Raw genomic sequence first — 21,967 nt, 5'->3', positions numbered from 1 at the left:
GCCGTGGACTAACACAGTGCATGAGTACTCACAAGGAACTGGACCCCCCTGCGCCCACTAGTTGATGGCACGCACGCCAGTCCATAAGAGGAATACACACATAGCAGTCACATTGTGTGTCTCTATTCATGCATGGAAATGTGGTTGAAATCAAGAAATAAATGCATGCAATGGTGTCATTGAATGAGGTCCCATATGAGGTGATGACTTACACATACATTGTTGCCCACATGCAGGTGATTCAGGCTATCCCTTGAAGAGGTGGCTCCTTACCCCAGTCTGGAACCCACAGAACAGGCAAGAGGAGGAATATAAACATGCACATACACGTACCCGTGTGGTGATTGAGCAGACATTTGGCCTCTTGAAGGCACGGTTTCGCTGCCACAGCAGGTCTGGTGGGGCACTCCTGTACCACCATGAGAAGGTGGCAAAGATCGTCATGGCATGTTTCATGCTACACAATATGTGCATCAGACGGAATGTGTCCCTGCCTCCTGATGTTGAACTGCAACCACCTGACGATGAGGATGAAGAGGGTGGGGATGGGGCAGCACCTCAGGGAGGCAGCGATGCACAGGAGGGACGTGACATGCGTCAGACTCTGATCAACCAATGTTTCTAGCACACATGGACGGGGAGTGTGACATGGAGATGGCACTCGGGGCACTGGGTGTGTCAGGGACATGGACACTGTAGACTGTTCACCAATAAAGCACACGTACGCAATAAGCAATGTCCACACATGTGAATTATGAGTTACTAAAATGTGTATTGAAGAATTATGACAAAGTGAACAAGCCCTCCACCCCACACACCCTCTCCCCCCTCCCCCGTCAGCTCCCCCACACACCCTCTCCCCCCTCCCCCCACACACCATCTCTCCCCTCCTCCTCAACTCCCCCACACATGGTGTGCAGTAACATGCCTCAGTGGTCCACATGGCACCAGTATGCATGGCTGTGCCTACTGGCCTCCCCCTCTTCCAGCACCAGGTGCCCCCCTGTCCGATCTGCGCAGATTCCTGCCAGACCTCCGCACAGGGCTGGTCCTGGCTGAACTAGCAGTTGATGATGTACCCAGTTGTTCAGAAAACTGTGGTGGACGCATGGCCTGCATTGCTGCCACCATCTCAGAGAGGACGTGCCGCACTGCTGCCAATTCAGCACACATGTCCTTCAAGGATGATTCAATAGCTGATTTCAAAGATGCAGCACATTCCCGGATGTCATCCCTTACACTCCCACATTCAGTTATGTGCTGCGTCAACAGGCCAGTGAGCTCCTGCTGGCGCCTCTGAATGTCCTGGATCCCCTCTTGGGTGGTTGGGGCTGCGGTGGATCTTTGAGGGGTTTCCAAAAGACTATGTTCCTCGGGCACAGTTGGCGTGGTGCTGGGAGCTGCAGGCCATGAATGATCCGGAGACAGCCCGTGCATGCTGGTGTCGCGCATACTGCATGGGGACAGTTGTGGGGAATGCAGGGGGCCTGTGGTGGGAGTTGCAACATGCAGCTGATCCTCTTCCTCATCATCAGAGACTGCTGCTGTGGCAGCTGCCTCGGCCACTGTGCTGCTTGCAGCCGATGCAGTCCCTTCTGCTGCTGCCCCTTGGGTGCTGGTGGCTGTTGTGGGCGCTGTAGTGGGGGCCGTAGAGCACATTGGTGCTGTGGTCTATGGTGTTGTCTTGGCCTTCCAATGTGGTGCCGGTTGGCCTATGCCCCTTGAAGTGGAGGGGTGGTGTTGTCCCTCCTCAGCCCTGGCCTTCTTACGTGGTGTGCCATCTTCCTCCCTGCTGTCCTCATCACCACTGTCTGATTGTGTGCCTGTAGGGGACCAATAGAGGGAGAAGGTTAATGATGGGTCTACAGGCATCAGGCATGCATTGGGGTGGCTGCATCCATATGGAATGGCAGATGATTGACATTGGGGGAGTGACATACGGTTGCTTGGCTTTTGGGTGGGTGATGCAAGGAGGCGTCTGGCCTTACACATATGGGGTGCATTCTGCATGTGGACAAGGTGATGCTCTGCACTGCCTGTGGGCAGTCTTGTACTCATGTGTCTGGTGGACCCTGCTCTACATCATTGCACTGTCAGTTCAGGTGGACATCATCGTGGTGGTATTAGCATTGTATCATTTGGGACACCTACCTGCATCGGCCGATGACGGTGCTCCTCGCTCCATGTCCCCGACTCCGTGAATTGCCTCTGCCCCTATGGTGGTGGCGCATATCTCATCCCACGGTTGTAATTTGATGGGGGACTCCGCACCTCCACCTGTTGCCATCCCCATGTTGCGGTTTGCGGAGAGTATACTGCGTATGCGTAAACGTAGGTCATCCCAGTGCTTGCGGCATTCTTTTGGTGTGCGGGGTGTGGTGCCAACGGCGCTGACTTTCTGGCTGACCACCGCCCAAATCTGCTTTTTGCGCTGCAGTGCTGGACTGGACATCTCGTTTGAGAAGACCTCATCTGCATGCTCCTGCAGTGTCTCAGCTAGCATTGTCAGCTCCTCTTTGGAGAAGCGCTCCTTGCGCAGGCGATCTCCTATTTTCTTCACAGCTTTTGGCATGGTTAAATGCAAAAGGTAGTGGTGGAGGTGTGTAAGAGTTCCGGGGGTCAGATGACTTCTGGTTGTGGTGGATGGCAATGGATTGTGTTTTTAAACATGGCCGCCGTGCTCTTTCCCGTTTCTGTGCGATGACGCTACTTCTGGTTCCGCTTATTAACGGTCACCGCTATTAGCGGTGACCGCTAATGCCAAAGGCTTGGATGCCGGAGGAGCTATTTCCACTACAGACGGTGCCGGAAAGGGTTTTTTTTCTGGGTTTTACAGCATGGCGGTGAGGTCATTACCGGCATGGTGCAAAGCTCATGCCCGCTAACTCGTAATAGGCCGCTTTTAGCGGTCTATTGCCAGCACGGACACAGTAATTGCGCCATGCCGGTAATGACCGGTACTTAGCGCCCGGGTCGTAATGAGGCCCTTAGTGTCCATTTCGCATTTTTGGGGAGCCTGCCCTGCCCACATTTTGCTTGGGGGGCCCAGGCCTAAAAAGTTTGAAGACCACTGGTCTAGAGCTAAAAGAGACTAACAACAAGGCATGCCACTGAGCTAATGATGCGAACAGAAAGAGAAGGAGCAAATATCATGTTTTAAAGGGGTTAAGCTTGTTAATTGTGATTGTTCCATAAAATTTAAGCTTGCATAAAAACCCACATTGCCAAAGTCAAGAGGAGGAAATTAAGATTTACCTCCTAAGGGCATTTTGGTTACTGGTGTTGCAGAAAGACAAAAGTGGCAAAGAGGCTGCCCTTCGGGCAGGTGAATATTTGGAAGAAGAGTGCCTTGCTTACATGAAAGTGTTGAGGAGCGCTAATGTGAATCTTGTCTTTTCTGAAAAGTTGTTGAAAGTCACACCTTTTGCTTGTCAGTAGATTCAAAATTTCAGAAGCACTGTTGATTGTGGAAAACTATCGGGCAGGCGACTAGACCTGCATGGTGAATCCTTATAGAAGTGGGCCTGGTATGAGAGTAACCCAGGTGAAAGTGGAAGTGGAAGTGCTGTGAAGTTATCCTGACAAAGATACCAATTGTGATTTAGGATGTTGAAAGGAGAGCTAAGAAGAGCTGATATTCAGAAGCTGTGTTTCTTTGACATTTAACAAATCATCCTGACCAAGACTATCATTGATGATATTTGATGAACTTAAAATCAATATTCAAGGAAGAGGAATCTTTCTTTTGTTGAACATTGGATTGATAGAACTTTCTTTTTTTTAAGCTAAAGGTGCAAAGAACTAAAGTGGAACTTTGTTACAAACCCGGATTTCCTTTTTTCTTTTTGTTGAACATTGGAACTGAATCTTACTTAAAACCTGGGGAAGGGGAGTTCACCCAGGTTACACATCGAGAATGTGAATATATTACCAATGCAGTTGTTGTTGTTTTGAATTGCTATATATTTTCTCATGTATTTTATGTACAAGTGTGAGGGCCATATATTTTCTGTTAGAGTGTTTTCTTTAGCTTATGTTAGGCAGGGAAATCCTCATCAGGGCAGGGATATTGATGCGTTTATTGAAACGTATGATTTAATAAAATGGCATACTTTGAGAAATCATCTAAAAGTTGTCCACCTCACATTTCTGACCCCTCACAGAACCTGGAGCAGAAAAGGGAATCATACGAAGGATACTTCCTTTTTTTACCCAGCAAAGTCTACAGGAAAAATGTGAACTGTTTTATCATATTGACTAACTTGAACATAATGACAAGCCATCCAGATGATTGGGAAAACGTTAACTAAAAGAGAGGCTGGAGCAATGGCCTCTATTTTAGGCATCTGCCTGGTCCAAAGTGGTAGGGTGAGATTATGTGTATAGGACTTTAGACTAAGAACTGTTTTCTTTTGACGAGCGCCATTAGTTTTAGTCTCTAGGTAGGGAACTTCCCTCATTGAGATAGGGAAAGCTAGGAATTTTCATTTACTTTCAATAAACACTGGTGCGGGTGTGACGAATCAGGGGATGAGTCACTCTTCCTAGGGGGGCTATGGAGGTGAGGTTGCTACGCAATACCCTCCTTAGGGTTAGAGGCAAGTGTGACCTGACCGGGAGTGACTCTCCATTTGGGGTAAGGACTCCCATTCCCAAGAGGAACTCTCTAAGCTACCAAATTGTAAACCATGACACACTCACATTTGCTATGGTCATGTTGAATTCTTGAATTTAGCCAAAGCAATGTACTTGTGTAGTACTGAGATGAAGAAGAGGCTGGGATCAGTACATGATACAATCATTACAAAGAAGAAAGACTTAGACGCTCTGCCTGGGAAGTCCAACAGCAGTGCCATAAAAGTAAAGGGAGGAGGCCACAAAGAGTGTGGAAAGGCCCAGCTGAACGAGAGAGAGAGAGAGAGAGAGAGACATGCAGCTTCCGATGAAAGCACGAAGCTGGCATGTGAGACTGAGCAAGTCACCAGTGTGAGAACGAGAGAGATGGGAAGCCAAACACTGGACAAAAAGCATCCCGGAGCGAGCAAGAGAAAGGTGGTGGCTTGCCCAAAGCTGGTTGGAGTAGTACATCCATTAACAACCCTGAGACCACTTACACGGTGTTCCCATAGAGAGGACCGACTGAAGAGAAGCAGAGAAGCAAAATAGCCAGCTTGACAATTACCGGAGAACACCCCATGCAAACAGCAAACCTGGTGATACGATCATCAACTGAAGAAGGTAACTGGGAGAGCAGGAGACCCGGAAGAGGAGCTGAAAGTAATAAAGTCACTGTTCATATTCAACACAGTGATAGCCATAAGAAGAATCATTATTGGGACATTGTTACTTGTTGCAGCAAGTGAAGTGAATATAACGATTGGCCTATTCATACTTGTTACAGTGAGCGAAGCGAATATAACGATTGGCTTACTCATACTCGTTTCAGTGAGTAAAACGAATATAACAAATGGCCTACTCATACACGTTCCAGAGAGAGTTGAGTGGAGGAAAAGAGGAAAATAGATCACAGGAAAGACCTTACTCGTCCCAGTGAGACATAAAGAAGTAAAAAGAATACTGATCCATATTGGGTAGTCCTTAGTCGTGCCAGTAGACAAAAGCAGTGGAAGAAGAATGAAGAATACAAACAAGAGCAAATTACACTGAGCAACAGAAAGGTTGGATATTGAAAGACAAAATCCTTTATAAGGTGTGTGAGAAACACAGAGGAGAAAAATACCAAATCACTAACTTCTCAAGGGGTCAAATACCAGAAGGTAAACAAGGAAAGGGAACAGTCCCATTGAAGGAACTGTACAAATTGATGAGTCATTAACAAGAACTATTTAAGAACACATTATTGAAGAAAGTGGCTGAGAACGCAATCCACAGGAGAAGGGACTCATTCTCCTGTACCTTAGTTTTTAGCATAAGTGGTAGGATCAGATTAGCTTAGCTTTTGGACGGTAGACAGACTTTATTTTGCACAAGCACCCCAGTTAGTTTGGTTAGATAGGGAAGCCCGTAGCTTAGGTTTTAATAAACACCAGTTCAAATGGAATTACTGAGTCTATCTCCTTCTTCCGAGCCATCACATTGGTCAGAAGAAGAACACAGACTCTGATTTCCATCTCACTGCTGATGTTTATTAGATTAAAGGTGAAAACTCCTATCATATCCTATGCTAAGGGGGTCCCTACCTAACAAAACTAACTACGGTGCTCGTCAGTCATCAATGAGAGTCCAAATCCAGATCATTCCACTGTCCAAATTAACCTATGCAAACCCTGCCACTATTAGAACACCAAAAGCACAGGGGAATGACTCCCTTTGCCTGTGAGGTGGTTTTATACCAAGTTCTGTTAAATAAAATATCCCTAGTAGTTCTTGGTAACTACAGTGCTCAAATCGCATAGTTCTGATATGGGTCCTTCAAGGTCTCAACTGTCTCTTTCACGTGATTACTATTTCTTTGCTTCTTGTTCTCTTCTTGTCTTATTCTAGTTGGGTTTATCCCTTTGCTTCGACAGGACAAGTTTATTCATTTCTCTTTCGTTTGCGCTTCATTCACTCTTGATACTTTATCTCTCGGCTGGGATGAGTGTGAGCCCTCCAGCAAGGATTTTCACTCTGCTCATGTACTCTTGATACTTTGCCTCCACTGGGATGAGTGTGAGCGTTCCTGTAATGATTCTCACCCTCCTTGTGTACTTTTGATACATTGTCTCGACTGGGACGCGTATGAGCATTCCAGTAATGATTCTCACTCACCTCATGTATTCTTGACACTAATCACTCTTGAACGTAGGTCCTTTGGGTAGCGTGTCATGCAGTAGATGGGAAGCAGAGTAACTCTGTCACCAAATAACGAAGCCAACTCAGGAAGATGGCAACGGTCTTCTGTTTTATTTTCAATTGTCTAAAACAGGGAGTACAACGGACATCAACGGGCGTCGCACAAGCTCTCTCGGCGCATCATACAAAAAATTACATTTGTATAGCAAAGATTTGTCATACTTGACGTCATAGTACGTGGCAAATGAAAGAAACCTTAGGGGTTGTGATACACTCAAAGGGAACATCTAAGTATACTTTCTATAAGGGGTTGGGTCTCTAATGTCAGGTGGACATCTTGTGCCCGCCTCTAGTGCAAGTCATCTTCATCATTTTTAAGTACACGGTATATTATTGGCTCTCAAACTATAAGGCCCTTCGTTATATGGCCCTCTACAATTGGTTGGCACGCTTGTGCCAGTCTGGAACATTCGGCTCACTGGCAGCACGTAAGCTCATACCCCAGCTGCCAGGAGGTGGACTTGATGTACTTCCCCACCCAATTAGCCCAACGTCTCTCATCACCCATGCCTTCTGCCATGAAGATTGTCTTTGAATTTGGCCTTGCAAAGTATCCTTGCCTCTGGGAATATAAGGGAGTGTGGGCACACACTATCGTTGTTCTTGGCCCGGTTGCTATTTTCATACTTGGCTCACGTGACAGGAGACCACAATCTGGTACATTTTGCTGCATTTATTTTTCTTTAATGAATACAACTTGGCACTCGTGGTGTTCTTTCTATGCACCTTAACAAGGGATGATTCAGCATCTCACGTTCACTGTCTTCAAGAATAGATAACTAGTCTTGGCTGCTTCAGCCTTGACACCAGGCCAGACAGTCCTTCCAAGCTTATCCATGATCTCAGCTAATTCTTCACTGTGACACAGCTCTCAGGTCTTCTCGCCATGGGTTAAGCTTACTAAAGTTGTGACACCGATGTCCAGTTTCTATACAATGGCGGCTTTGCCTGCAGTCTATTTACTAAATATAGCCAGCTTCTAAGATTACTTGGTCTATTTGCATTGCTGCATCTGTACAACTATTAAACAACTTGTATTTTCTGCAGTGCACTTCACGCGTGCAATCTTCTTTTTGCTTATGAAAGTGTACTTGAGTCTTTATTTCATCATCAGTTTCTATAAGAGTCATACATCTTCTTCAGCCAGTCTTCTTTGAGTGTCACCCTCGCTTCTTGTGACGTCACCAGCTCTTTTTCTTGCTCTCTTTCATATTCCTTTGGGGATTTCCTCCATTAGATTGTCATCTCTTCGGGAGTACATCTTATAGGGTTTTCTTAGTGGATACATTTTCTTGAAGATTCGCCAAGGAATGGTCACAACTGCTGGTGTCAAACATGGCACAATCTCAAGCTTCCAGCATATAGGTGAGAGGGGGGTGCGACTTCCTGCAAAGGCATTCAGCCGCTCCTCATGTACTCTTGATGCTTTTTCTCGAATCGGATGAGTATGAGCATTCGAGTAATTATCTTTAGTCCCCCTCCCAGGTCTCCCACTTTCCCAGTAGCTGTATTGTTCAGGGATAACGTCACTGTGGTTTAAAACAGGCTAGACCCTCTCCTTTGCTTGCCAGGTTGGCTTCCCGTTTCTTCGGTACTGTCACATATAGTTTTTCTGTTCTTTCTTCTGTCGGTTCACTCTGCGATACCTTAATCGAAGTGGTATTGGCATTGTTCACGACCTCCAGGTCCACCATGCCTTGCTTGGGGTCATGCTGCCACCTATCTCTTGCTCAGGATGCCAGGCGTCCACATTTGTCTCTCGTGACTCCTCTCCTTCCCAATGCCACGTGTTAGTAGCTTCACTTAGGCTTCTCTCTCTAGCCTCGGATGCTGCGCATCCAAGTATCATTCAGCCTACTTTTGCCATCTGATTTGAAACTCGCATATTCTCTATCCCTCTCTCTCTCTCTCCCTCCCCCCCCTCTCTCTCTCTCTCTCTCTGTCTCTCGGTTTCTGCCTCCAGGTTTTATGATGCTGCCGCATGACTTTACCGACGTGGTGTCAAAGTCCTTCTTCTCTGTTTGATTGATACTCTATTCTTCCAGTGGTTTTCTTCATCTCAGTACCAGATAAGTGTTCCTTCACAGGTACAATCAGAGTGTTTGGCTAACAATAACAGATTCTGGTTTGTTCTTCATATCTTCTTTCGCTAGATGTCTTTGAAGGTGGGTTAGTGATATGTTGCTTAGTGAGTTCCTCAGAAGAATCAGAGTCCTTGTCCCGAGAGGGGGAGTCTCTCCTGGTGAGTTCCCGCTTGCCTCTATCCCTATGGAGTGTATTGCGAAGAGGGCCCACCTCTCTAGCCTCACAACAAAAGGCTCTCCCTGGAGAGAAGCAACAGAATCCTGCGATTCATCGCAGCACCCTTGAAACATGTCAGTCCATTTTCCGAGTCCTTCTTCCTGTTTGTCACAGCTTTGAGAGTAGTCCGAGAGGAGGGAGTGCAGTTTGGGTACAGTGGATCATGGTGGCCCAAACAGCAAGTAGGAGTCGAGCCAGTTTGAATGTGGTCACTCAGAGTGGTTAAAGGACGGCATTCAGTGATCTTCAGTGTCTGTTCAGGCTGAAGCTATTTTGAGACGTGGGTTAACCACTGGGAAGGGTTGATGCATGACGCTCCAGTGGTTCAAGTCAAGGATCTGCAAAGCATCCAGACTGTGCCTACAACTTAGCCAGTCAAAATAAAAGTGTGCAGTTAACATTAGATTCACTGCCTGGTATTTGTTTATTACCACTATGGAACTTGCTATGACCTCTGCATCCACCTTGTCAGTAGTTGAGCTGTTTGAGTTATGACAAGCAAGCAGACTACCCTGCAGCAGTAAGGTTGGGAAAAAGAAACAGTTAAATAGCCTCCAAACTTTTAAGGAAGCAAGGGGGTGGAGTGTGTCCATGAGTCCAATAGTCATACAGATTCCCCATCTCAGCTACCCATTTCTCTGGGGGCAGGGGAGGTGAAAGTGGGTGGGGAAAGTGACAACCATGAGTTTCCAAAAGTCCTACCAATCTCATGCCTCAGTCAGGTCCCAAGCTTCTGTAAAATCCAAGGCCTCCAAGAAATCTCGAGTGAGTCGCACTGGGGAAACATGAGTAAAAGAGTGTTCTTCTTAGAGGGAATAAGGCTGGCTGTGGAGGAGCAGAAGGAGAGGGACGAGAGGCAGAAACAGAATGAAGAAACAGTTCTAGCTGAATAGAAATTGAGGGATGAGATAAAAAGGCAGTAGCAACTTTAGCTGAACTGAAACAGAGGGATCTGGTCAGGCTGGAGCTGCACAGACTTGAACTTGTGAATCAGCGCAAACACAGAACTTCCAGTGGGGAGGGGAGTACCTCCAGATGATGCTCTTGCGGCTCCCAAGGAAATATAGGTGCCACCTCCCCAAGGATTAAATCCAACCTTATGAGGAGAAGAGAGATATGTTTGACTGGTTTGAAAATCTGGAGCTAGCATTCCGTCTCGAGGAGGTCAAAGAGGAGGTGTGGGGTGCAGCCGTTATGAGTCATCTACCAACGGTTGGAACTGATGTCATCATTCAGTTGCTCCTGAGAATAGGTTCCATCTATAACAAGATGAATAATGCCAACCTCAGGAAGTTCTGAAAAATCCAGGAACAATGACTCAGGAGCTTTAGAGAGATCACCAAATAGTAGAGTCGAACCTTAGAGGCATTTGCAAATAAATCTCTTAAATATCTGAGTGAATGGGTTGCATTCAAGTTGACACATTTGAAGCTATGTTTAATTTAATTGCATGTGAGAGTACCCTTAAACATTCTGAGATGGAGTTACACCAGCATCTAGTGGCTAGACTATCACATACCATAGGGAGCTTGCAAAGGCGTCTGAGAGGTATGTGAGTACTCGCATACAAAAGAAGTCTTTAGCCACTATATCCAGACACACATGGTAAGGGGATTTATAAAAGTTAACCAAAGGAGAGGATGGACAAAGATCGGTTCCCTCTTACGAAAAAAGGGCCCCAAAAATGTGAGGGTAAATTTCAATCACCTACATCTTCTGCTCCCACAGAAAGGGAGGATGAGGGCACACCTAGCACTCGGGCGCCCACATCGACATACCCACAGGGCTGCCTTGTGTGTGGAGCCCAGAGACATAGGAAGGGAGATCCTGCCTGCAAGGGTAGACCCAAGTCGGCTGTAGTTAGTACTACTGTGAGAGTGGCCTTTTTAGATGATGAATTCCTACTAGGCCAGGGGCTGGCAAAATCTACCCTAGTGTCTCTAAGCAGTTTAGGTACTGAGACTCCAACAGAGGCCCCAGTCCTCGCTAATACAGAGGTCTTCTTGGATCATGTGTTCATAAACGGGAACGGAGCCCCAGCACTTTGTGATACTGCTACAAGTCTCACCGCTATCTGATAACAGTGGGTGCACTAGACCTCCCAAAGCAGTAAGAGGTATTTCCGATGTCAACTTGTGTAGAGTCCGGTTGGAGGTGTGAAACCTCTCAGGTTCATGTCATTGTCAAAGACGCCATTCCGGGTGACTGTATGTTGGGGAATGGCAAGCCTGATGTCAAAATCATTGTCACAATCACAAACTCTAGGTCTCAGGAAGCAGCACAGGTAGCCACCCTCACTGCTTTGGTCGGAGGGGGGGCGCTCCCAGCTGAAGATGGCAAAAGACCAGTACTGCCGGTACTGCCTAATCCAGATCCAGAGTCCAGGAGCCAGCTCCTGCAGGAGAGGGGCTAGTTGCCACTGAGGCACCTACTGCGGAGGCACCAGACTATTTGACCTCTAGATTTCCTTACAGGCATATAAGAACCTGGGGTGGAGAATATGGTAGTTTCAGACCTCAAGGGCCTATCAAAACTAAGGCATTTGTCCTAAACTGGAGGTCCAAGCCAAACTGACTTTTGCCAAGCACGGTGCAAATGCCCCCCACACTGGCAGATCTGCATGAGCAAGCAGAGAAATAGGCCCAGGGTTGTTCAGGGTGCAATGGGCAGTAGCGGCCCTCCACTATGGCAGGGGAAATCGCCCCTCACCCGAGTGGCAGGCTGCCCCCCTCACCTGAGTGGAAGGCAGCACAGTCCCCCCGGTGCTTTATTTGCATGGGGGGGACTGTGCTGCTTGCCTCTGAGCAGGGGCCATCCGCTGCTACACATTAATGTGCCATGTGCCATGCCATACTAAAAAAAGTATATGAGGATTCTGCATATACTGTCTTAATGTGGCATAGCATTTTTACTTGCCATCAAGGGTAGAGGGAACATGCTAAGTGTTATTATGTGGCCAGCCTGGCCTATAATGGTGATGTCAGTGTGCATTTACTTTTTTACTGTGGCATGGCATTTGTTGGTTTTTACTTTGCATCAAGGGTAAAACAAACATGAGTGTTTTACATGGCTAGACTGGCTTACATTGGTGACTCCAGTTGGCCATATGTTCCTTTTGTGGTGATTCACTAGGTGTCGTCACTTCTCCGCGGGGGGAGCTCCTTCTCATGAGGCTAGGTAGGTGAGACCGCTACCCAATAGTCCCCCTAGGGGTGGTTTAATATGGGAGGACCTCATGGAGAGGGACTCCCCTACTGGGAATAAGGTTGACCACCTAGGTAGTAGACGGCACTAAACGCGAGCCCAAAACTACCCAAAACCTCTAGCACTTTTTCACACTCGCCCTATGGCTGACACACCCATGTGCAAATGTAACATCCTGTCAGTTTCATCAACTGAGACTAAGAAGATCGTCCAAGAAGGAAAGGTTAGCCCCAATGCAACTACTGAGAAGAGGTGGCCCCAAAGAACCATGAAGAGTGACTCATGGAACAAGAGAAAACTTTCTAGTGCTCTGCAGGGGAGTGGTCACCAAAACAGGGTAAAAACCAACAATGGAATGCGTGAAGGACAGAAGCATCCTGGATGTGGAAGAACTACCAGAGCGTCCCAAAGTCATCAAAGGTAACGGGTTTAACACTGGAATCGATAGGGCCAGAAAGCTTGAGAATAAATACAAGTTAATTGTAAATGCTGCATGCAAGTTAATTGAACATGATGATACAAGTAATCTTATCTTCCTCATGGCAGTACTTGGCAGGAGAGTAAACCAAGTGGGTCTAGCAAAAATGGCAGGAAAGGAAGGGTTTGGAACCCAAACAAGGTAAGGGTCTGGGACCCTGAAGCAAATACCACAGGGAGTCACCCTCAAGACTGTGGCAGAGATAGGTCCACTAGCCACCAGGGAATGGTCTAGGACCCTGTCCACAATTGGGGGAGAAGAGACCACTGGCCACCAGGTAAGGGTCTGGGACCCTGTCTATAGGGGAAACCCCTGGTGATATAAGAAGGGTCTGGGACCCCAACAAAGAGATATTAAAGCAGAGAGGAAATCTTCCTCCTCGTAGTCGTAGAGATAAGTCCACTTATCACAAGAGAAGGATCTGGGATCCTAAGAAGAGTTGGGACATTGTTGACAGCAAGTTACCAAGGCAAATCTTGTATCATTTTGAATGCACTGAATATCAAGTAATACCAGGAGAAGGGAGTCATTCTCCTGGTAACAAAAATGAAGTAGCGAGACGTCAGTGGAAGGGGGTCATTCCCCCTAGCTTTGTGTGTTAGGAGCAGACCAAGAGAAGGAAGGCATTCTCTTAATCCTGAAATAGAAGTGAAATTGGTGAGGTCATTACCGGCATGGTGCAAAGCTCATGCCCGCTAACTCGTAATAGGCTGCTTTTAGCGGTCTATTGCCAGCACGGACACAGTAATTGTGCCATGCCGGTAATGACCGGTACTTAGGGCCCGGGTCGTAATGAGGCCCTTAGTGTCCATTTCGCATTTTTGGGGGGCCTGCCCTGCCCACATTTTGCTTGGGGGCCCAGGCCTAAAAAGTTTGAAGACCACTGGTCTAGAGCTAAAAGAGACTAACAACAAGGCATGCCACTGAGCTAATGATGCGAACAGAAAGAGAAGGAGCGAATATGTTTTAAAGGGGTCAAGCTTCTTAATTGTGATTGTTCCATAAAATTTAACCTTGCATAAAAACCCACATTGCCAAAGCCAAGAGGAGGAAATGAAGATTTACCTCCTAAAGGCATTTTGGTTACTGGTGTTGCAGAAAGACAAAAGTGGCAAAGAGGCTGCCCTTCGGGCAGGTGAATATTTGGAAGAAGAGTGCCTTGCTTACATGAAAGTGTTGAGGAGCGCTAATGTGAATCTTGTCTTTTCTGAAAAGTTGTTGAAAGTCACACCTTTTGCTTGTCAGTAGATTCAAAATTTCAGAAGCACTGTTGATTGTGGAAAACTATCGGGCAGGCGACTAGACCTGCATGGTGAATCCTTATAGAAGTGGGCCTGGTATGAGAGTAACCCAGGTGAAAGTGGAAGTGGAAGTGCTGTGAAGTTATCCTGACAAAGATACCAATTGTGATTTAGGATGTTGAAAGGAGAGCTAAGAAGAGCTGATATTCAGAAGCTGTGTTTCTTTGACATTTAACAAATCATCCTGACCAAGACTATCATTGTTGATATTTGATGAACTGAAAATCAATATTCAAGGAAGAGGAATCTTTCTTTTGTTGAACATTGGATTGATAGAACTTTCTTTTTTTTCAAGCTAAAGGTGCAAAGAACTAAAGTGGAACTTTGTTACAAACCCAGATTTCCTTTTTTCTTTTTGTTGAACATTGGAACTGAATCTTACTTAAAACCTGGGGAAGGGGAGTTCACCCAGGTTACACATCGAGAATGTGAATATATTACCAATGCAGTTGTTGTTGTTTTGAATTGCTATATATTTTCTCATGTATTTTATGTACAAGTGTGAGGGCCATATATTTTCTGTTAGAGTGTTTTCTTTAGCTTATGTTAGGCAGGGAAATCCTCATCAGGGCAGGGATATTGATGCGTTTATTGAAACGTATGATTTAATAAAATGGCATACTTTGAGAAATCATCTAAAAGTTGTCCACCCCACATTTCTGACCCCTCACAGAACCTGGAGCGGAAAAGGGAATCGTACGAAGGATACTTCCTTTTTTTACCCAGCAAAGTCTACAGGAAAAATGTTAACTGTTTTATCATATTGACTAACTTGAACATAATGACAAGCCATCCAGATGATTGGGAAAACGTTAACTAAAAGAGAGGCTGGAGCAATGGCCTCTATTTTAGGCATCTGCCTGGTCCAAAGTGGTAAGGTGAGATTATGTGTATAGGACTTTAGACTAAGAACTGTTTTCTTTTGACGAGCACCATTAGTTTTAGTCTCTAGGTAGGGAACTTCCCTCATTGAGATAGGGAAAGCTAGGAATTTTCATTTACTTTCAATAAACACTGGTGCGGGTGTGACGAATCAGGGGATGAGTCACTCTTCCTAGGGGGGCTATGGAGATGAGGTTGCTACGCAATACCCTCCTTAGGGTTAGAGGCAAGCGTGACCTGACCGGGAGTGACTCTCCCTTTGGGGCAAGGACTCCCATTCCCAAGAGGAACTCTCTAAGCTACCAAATTGTAAACCATGACACACTCACATTTGCTATGGTCATGTTGAATTCTTGAATTTAGCCAAAGCAATGTACTTGTGTAGTACTGAGATGAAGAAGAGGCTGGGATCAGTACATGATACAATCATTACAAAGAAGAAAGACTTAGACACTCTGCCTGGGAAGTCCAACAGCAGTGCCATAAAAGTAAAGGGAGAAGGCCACAAAGAGTGTGGAAAGGCCCAGCTGAACGAGAGAGAGAGAGAGAGAGAGAGAGAGAGAGAGAGAGAGAGAGAGACATGCAGCTTCCGATGCAAACACGAAGCTGGCATGTGAGACTGAGCAAGTCACCAGTGTGAGAACGAGAGAGATGGGAAGCCAAACACTGGACAAAAAGCATCCCGGAGCGAGCAAGAGAAAGGTGGTGGCTTGCCCAAAGCTGGTTGGAGTAGTACATCCATTAACAGCCCTGAGACCACTTACACGGTGTTCCCATAGAGAGGACCGACTGAAGAGAAGCAGAGAAGCAAAATAGCCAGCTTGACAATTACCGGAGAACACCCCATGCAAACAGCAAACCTGGTGACACGATCTCCAACTGAAGAAGGTAACTGGGAGAGCAGGAGACCCGGAAGAGGAGCTGAAAGTAACAAAGTCACTGTTCATATTCAACACAGTGATAGCCATAAGAAGAATCATTATTGGGACATTGTTACTTGTTGCAGCAAGTGAAGTGAATATAACGATTGGCCTATTCATACTTGTTACAGTGAGCGAAGCGAATATAACGATTGGCTTACTCATACTCGTTTCAGTGAGTAAAACGAATATAACAAATGGCCTACTCATACACGTTCCAGAGAGAGTTGAGTGGAGGAAAAGTGGAAAATAGATAACAGGAAAGACCTTACTCGTCCCAGTGAGACATAAAGAAGTAAAAAGAATACTGATCCATATTGGGTAGTCCTTAGTCGTGCCAGTAGACAAAAGCAGTGGAAGAAGAATGAAGAATACAGACAGGAGCAAATTACTCTGAGCAACAGAAAGGTTGGACATTGAAAGACAAAATCCTTTATAAGGTGTGTGAGAAACACAGAGGAGGAAAATACCAAATCACTAACTTCTCAAGGGGTCAAATACCACAAGGTAAACAAGGAAAGGGGACAGTCCCATTGAAGGAACTGTACAAATTGATGAGCCATTAACAAGAACTATTTAAGAACACATTATTGAAGAAAGTGGCTGAGAACGCAATCCACAGGAGAAGGGACTCATTCTCATGTACCTTAGTTTTTAGCATAAGTGGTAGGATCAGATTAGCTTAGCTTTTGGATGGTAGACAGACTTTATTTTGGACAAGCACCCCAGTTAGTTTGGTTAGATAGGGAAGCCCGTAGCTTAGGTTTTAATAAACACCAGTTCAAATGGAATTACTCAGTCTATCTCCTTCTTCCGAGCCATCACATTGGTCAGAAGAAGAACACAGACTCTGATTTCCATCTCACTGCTGATGTTTATTAGATTAAAGGTGAAAACTCCTATCATATCCTATGCTAAGGGGGTCCCTACCTAACAAAACTAACTACGGTGCTCGTCAGTCATCAATGAGAGTCCAAATCCAGATCATTCCACTGTCCAAATTAACCTATCCAAACCCTACCACTATTAGAACACCAAAAGCACAGGGGAATGACTCCCTTTGCCTGTGAGGTGGTTTTATACCAAGTTCTGTTAAATAAAATATCCCTAGTAGTTCTTGGTAACTACAGTGCTCAAATCGCATAGTTCTGATATGGGTTCTTCAAGGTCTCAACTGTCTCTTTCACGTGATTACTATTTCTTTGCTTCTTGTTCTCTTCTTGTCTTATTCTAGTTGGGTTTATCCCTTTGCTTCGACAGGACAAGTTTATTCATTTCTCTTTCGTTTGCGCTTCATTCACTCTTGATACTTTATCTCTCGGCTGGGATGAGTGTGAGCCCTCCAGCAAGGATTTTCACTCTGCTCATGTACTCTTGATACTTTGCCTCCACTGGGAGGAGTGTGAGCGTTCCAGTAATGATTCTCACCCTCCTTGTGTACTTTTGATACATTGTCTCGACTGGGACGAGTATGAGCATTTCAGTAATGATTCTCACTCACCTCATGTATTCTTGACACTAATCACTCTTGAACGTAGGTCCTTTGGGTAGCGTGTCATACAGTAGATGGGAAGCAGAGTAACTCTGTCACCAAATAACGAAGCCAACTCAGGAAGATGGCAACGGTCTTCTGTTTTATTTTCAATTGTCTAAAACAGGGAGTACAACGGACATCAACGGGCGTCGCACAAGCGCTCTCGGCGCATCATACAAAAAATTACATTTGTATAGCAAAAATTTGTCATACTTGACGTCATAGTACGTGGCAAATGAAAGAAACCTTAGGGGTTGTGATACACTCAAAGGGAACATCTAAGTATACTTTCTATAAGGGGTTGGGTCTCTAATGTCAGGTGGACATCTTGTGCCCACCTCTAGTGCAAGTCATCTTCATCATTTTTAAGTACACGGTATATTATTGGCTCTCAAACTATAAGGCCCTTTGTTATATGGCCCTCTACAATTGGTTGGCACGCTTGTGCCAGTCTGGAACATTCGGCTCACTGGCAGCACGTAAGCTCATACCCCAGGTGCCAGGAGGTGGACTTGATGTACTTCCCCACCCAATTAGCCCAACGTCTCTCATCACCCATGCCTTCTGCCATGAAGATTGTCTTTGAATTTGGCCTTGCAAAGTATCCTTGCCTCTGGGAATATAAGGGAGTGTGGGCACACACTATCATTGTTCTTCGCCCGCTTGCTATTTTCATACTTGGCTCACGTGACAGGAGACCACAATCTGGTACATTTTGCTGCATTTAATTTTCTTTAATGAATACAACTTGGCACCCGTGGTGTTCTTTCTATGCACCTTAACAAGGGATGATTCAGCATCTCACGTTCAATGTCTTCAAGAATAGATAACTAGTCTTGGCTGCTTCAGCCTTGACACCAGGCCAGACAGTCCTTCCAAGCTTATCCATGATCTCAGCTAATTCTTCACTGTGACACAGCTCTCAGGTCTTCTCTCCATGGGTTAAGCTTACTAAAGTTGTGACACCGATGTCCAGTTTCTATACAATGGCAGCTTTGCCTGCAGTCTATTTACTACATATAGCCAGCTTCTAAGATTACTTGGTCTTCTCTGAGTGTCACCCTCGCTTCTTGTGACGTCACCTGCTCTTTTTCTTGCTCTCTTTCATATTCCTTCAGGGATTTCCTCCATTAGATTGTAATCTCTTCGAGAGTACATCTTATAGGGTTTTCTTAGTGGATACATTTTCTTGAAGTTTCGCCAAGGAATGGTCACAACTGCTGGTGTCAAACATGGCACAATCTCAAGCTTCCAACATATAGGTGAGAGGGGGGTGCGACTTCCTGCAAAGGCATTCAGCCGCTCCTCATGTACTCTGGATGCTTTTTCTCGAATCGGATGAGTATGAGCATTCGAGTAATTATCTTTAGTCCCCCTCCCAGGTCTCCCGCTTTCCCAGTAGCTGTATTGTTCAGGGATAACATCACTGTGGTTTAAAACAGGCTAGACCCTCTCCTTTGCTTGCCAGGTTGGCTTCTCGTTTCTTCGGTACTGTCACATATAGTTTTTCTGTTCTTTCTTCTGTCGGTTCACTCTGCGATACCTTAATCGAAGGGGTATTGGCATTGTTCACGACCTCCAGGTCCACCATGCCTTGCTTGGGGTCATACTGCCACCTATCTCTTGCTCAGGATGCCAGGCGTCCACATTTGTCTCTCGTGACTCCTCTCCTTCCCAATGCCACGCGTTAGTAGCTTCACTTAGGCGCTCCCAGCTGAAGATGGCAAAAGACCAGTACTGCCGGTACTGCCTAATCCAGATCCAGAGTCCAGGAGCCTGCTCCTGCAGGAGAGGGGCTAGTTGCCACTGAGGCACCTACTGCGGAGGCACCAGACTATTTGACCTCTAGATTTCCTTACAGGCATATAAGAACCTGGGGTGGAGAATATGGTAGTTTCAGACCTCAAGGGCCTATCAAAACTAAGGCATTTGTCCTAAACTGGAGGTCCAAGCCAAACTGACTTTTGCCAAGCACGGTGCGAATGCCCCCCACACTGGCAGATCTGCATGAGCAAGCAGAGAAATAGGCCCAGGGTTGTTCAGGGTGCAATGGGCAGTAGCGGCCCTCCACTATGGCAGGGGAAATCGCCCCTCACCCGAGTGGCAGGCTGCCTCCCTCACCTGAGTGGAAGGCAGCACAGTCCCCCCGGTGCTTTATTTGCATGGGGGGGGGGGACTGTGCTGCTTGCCTCTGAGCAGGGGCCATCCGCTGCTACACATTAATGTGCCATGTGCCATGCCATACTAAAAAAAGTATATGAGGATTCTGCATATACTGTCTTAATGTGGCATAGCATTTTTACTTGCCATCAAGGGTAGAGGGAACATGCTAAGTGTTATTATGTGGCCAGCCTGGCCTATATTGGTGATGTCAGTGCGCATTTACTTTTTTACTGTGGTATGGCATTTGTTGGTTTTTACTTTGCATCAAGGGTAAAACAAACATGAGTGTTTTGCATGGCTAGACTGGCTTACATTGGTGACTCCAGTTGGCCATATGTTCCTTTTGTGGTGATTCACTAGGTGTCGTCACTTCTCCGCGGGGGGAGCTCCTTCTCATGAGGCTAGGTAGGTGAGACCGCTACCCAATAGTCCCCCTAGGGGTGGTTTAATGTGGGAGGACCTCATGGGGAGGGACTCCCCTACTGGGAATAAGGTTGACCACCTAGGTAATAGACGGCACAAAACGCGAACCCAAACCTACCCAAAACCTCTAGCTCTTTTTCACACTCGCCCTATGGCTGACACACCCATGTGCAAATGTAACATCCTGTCAGTTTCATCAACTGAGACTAAGAAGATCGTCCAAGAAGGAAAGGTTAGCCCCAATGCAACTACTGAGAAGAGGTGGCCCCAAAGAACCATGAAGAGTGACTCATGGAACAAGAGAAAACATTCTAGTGCTCTGCAGGGGAGTGGTCACCAAAACAGGGTAAAAACCAACAATGGAATGCGTGAAGGACAGAAGCATCCTGGATATGGAAGAACTACCAGAGCGTCCCAAAGTCATCAAAGGTAACGGGTGTAACACTGGAATCGATAGGGCCAGAAAGCTTGAGAATAAATACAAGTTAATTGTAAATGCTGAATGCAAGTTAATTGAACTTGATGATACAAGTAATCTTATCTTCCTCATGGCAGTACTTGGCAGGAGAGTAAACCAAGTGGGTCTAGCAAAAATGGCAGGAAAGGAAGGGTTTGGAACCCAAACAAGGTAAGGGTCTGGGACCCTGAAGCAAATACCACAGGGAGTCACCCTCAAAACTGTGGCAGAGATAGGTCCACTAGCCACCAGGGAATGGTCTGGGACCCTGTCCACAATTGGGGGAGAAGAGACCACTGGCCACCAGGTAATGGTCTGGGACCCTGTCTATAGGGGAAACCCCTGGTGATATAAGAAGGGTCTGGGACCCCAACAAAGAGATATTAAAGCAGAGAGGAAATCTTCCTCATCGTAGTCATAGAGATAAGTCCACTTATCACAAGAGAAGGATCTGGGATCCTAAGAAGAGTTGGGACATTGTTGACAGCAAGTTACCAAGGCAAATCTTGTATCATTTTGAATGCACTGAATATCAAGTAATACCAGGAGAAGGGAGTCATTCTCCTGGTAACAAAAAGGAAGTAGTGAGACGTCAGTGGAAGGGGGTCATTCCCCCTAGCTTTGTGTGTTAGGAGCAGACCAAGAGAAGGAGGGCATTCTCTTAATCCCGAAATAGAAGTGAAATTGGTGACGTCAGGGGAAGGGAGTCATTGCCCCTGGCCTTGTTGTGCATTGTATTAAGACATAACACGGAAGGGAGTCATTCCACCCTGGTTCTATTGGAACTTGTACAGAATCACACCAGGAGAAGGGACCCGTTCTCCTTAAGAGAACATTATGTAAAGACTGTTCTGAAACCTGCAAATCAGGGGATGGGAGATATTTCTCCTGGTGTTTCTGTCTGAAGGAACATTTTGGTTAAGCAACAATCCAGAAGCAGGTGAAAGGAGCAACTCCCTTTAAAGAAGTAACTTTATGTTATTTTACTCTTTAGTTTTAGAGTGTGAGGGATAGAAATAGGACACTAGTTTTTACTTTGACGGACATCTTAACAGACCCTTTTAGTATTAGTTTTGAGGCACGGAAACCCCTCTTAAAAGTTAGGGATAGTGAGGACCTCTTTTCCATTTTCCTAAACAAAAGTATATAGCCAAAAGCATGCCACCTTTGTGCCAGTCTCCTTCAACACCCTTACATTTGTGTGTCATGGCATTTTTATACTTGGCATTAAGTCCAAAAGCAAAAGAAAGTGTGTTTATGTGGTGCACTCTTCTATGTTGGTATAGCCAGTCTGGTACTTTCTTTCTGTGGCATGGCATTTTTATACTGTCTGGGAGTCCTTATATGGTACAACTGCCATATATTGGTGCAGTCTGCATGGACATGTATGGGCACAGCCAGCCTGCATATTTTGTGGGAAAAGGCACCATGAAAATGTGTTGGAAAATG

The sequence above is a fragment of the Ambystoma mexicanum genome, chromosome 4p (genome assembly GCF_040938575.1).
Source record: "Ambystoma mexicanum isolate Mex_15411 chromosome 4p, UKY_AmexF1_1, whole genome shotgun sequence".
Taxonomy (NCBI): domain Eukaryota; kingdom Metazoa; phylum Chordata; class Amphibia; order Caudata; family Ambystomatidae; genus Ambystoma; species Ambystoma mexicanum.
The sequence above is the reverse complement of the archived record's forward strand: the minus strand, read 5'-3'. Positions refer to the sequence as shown.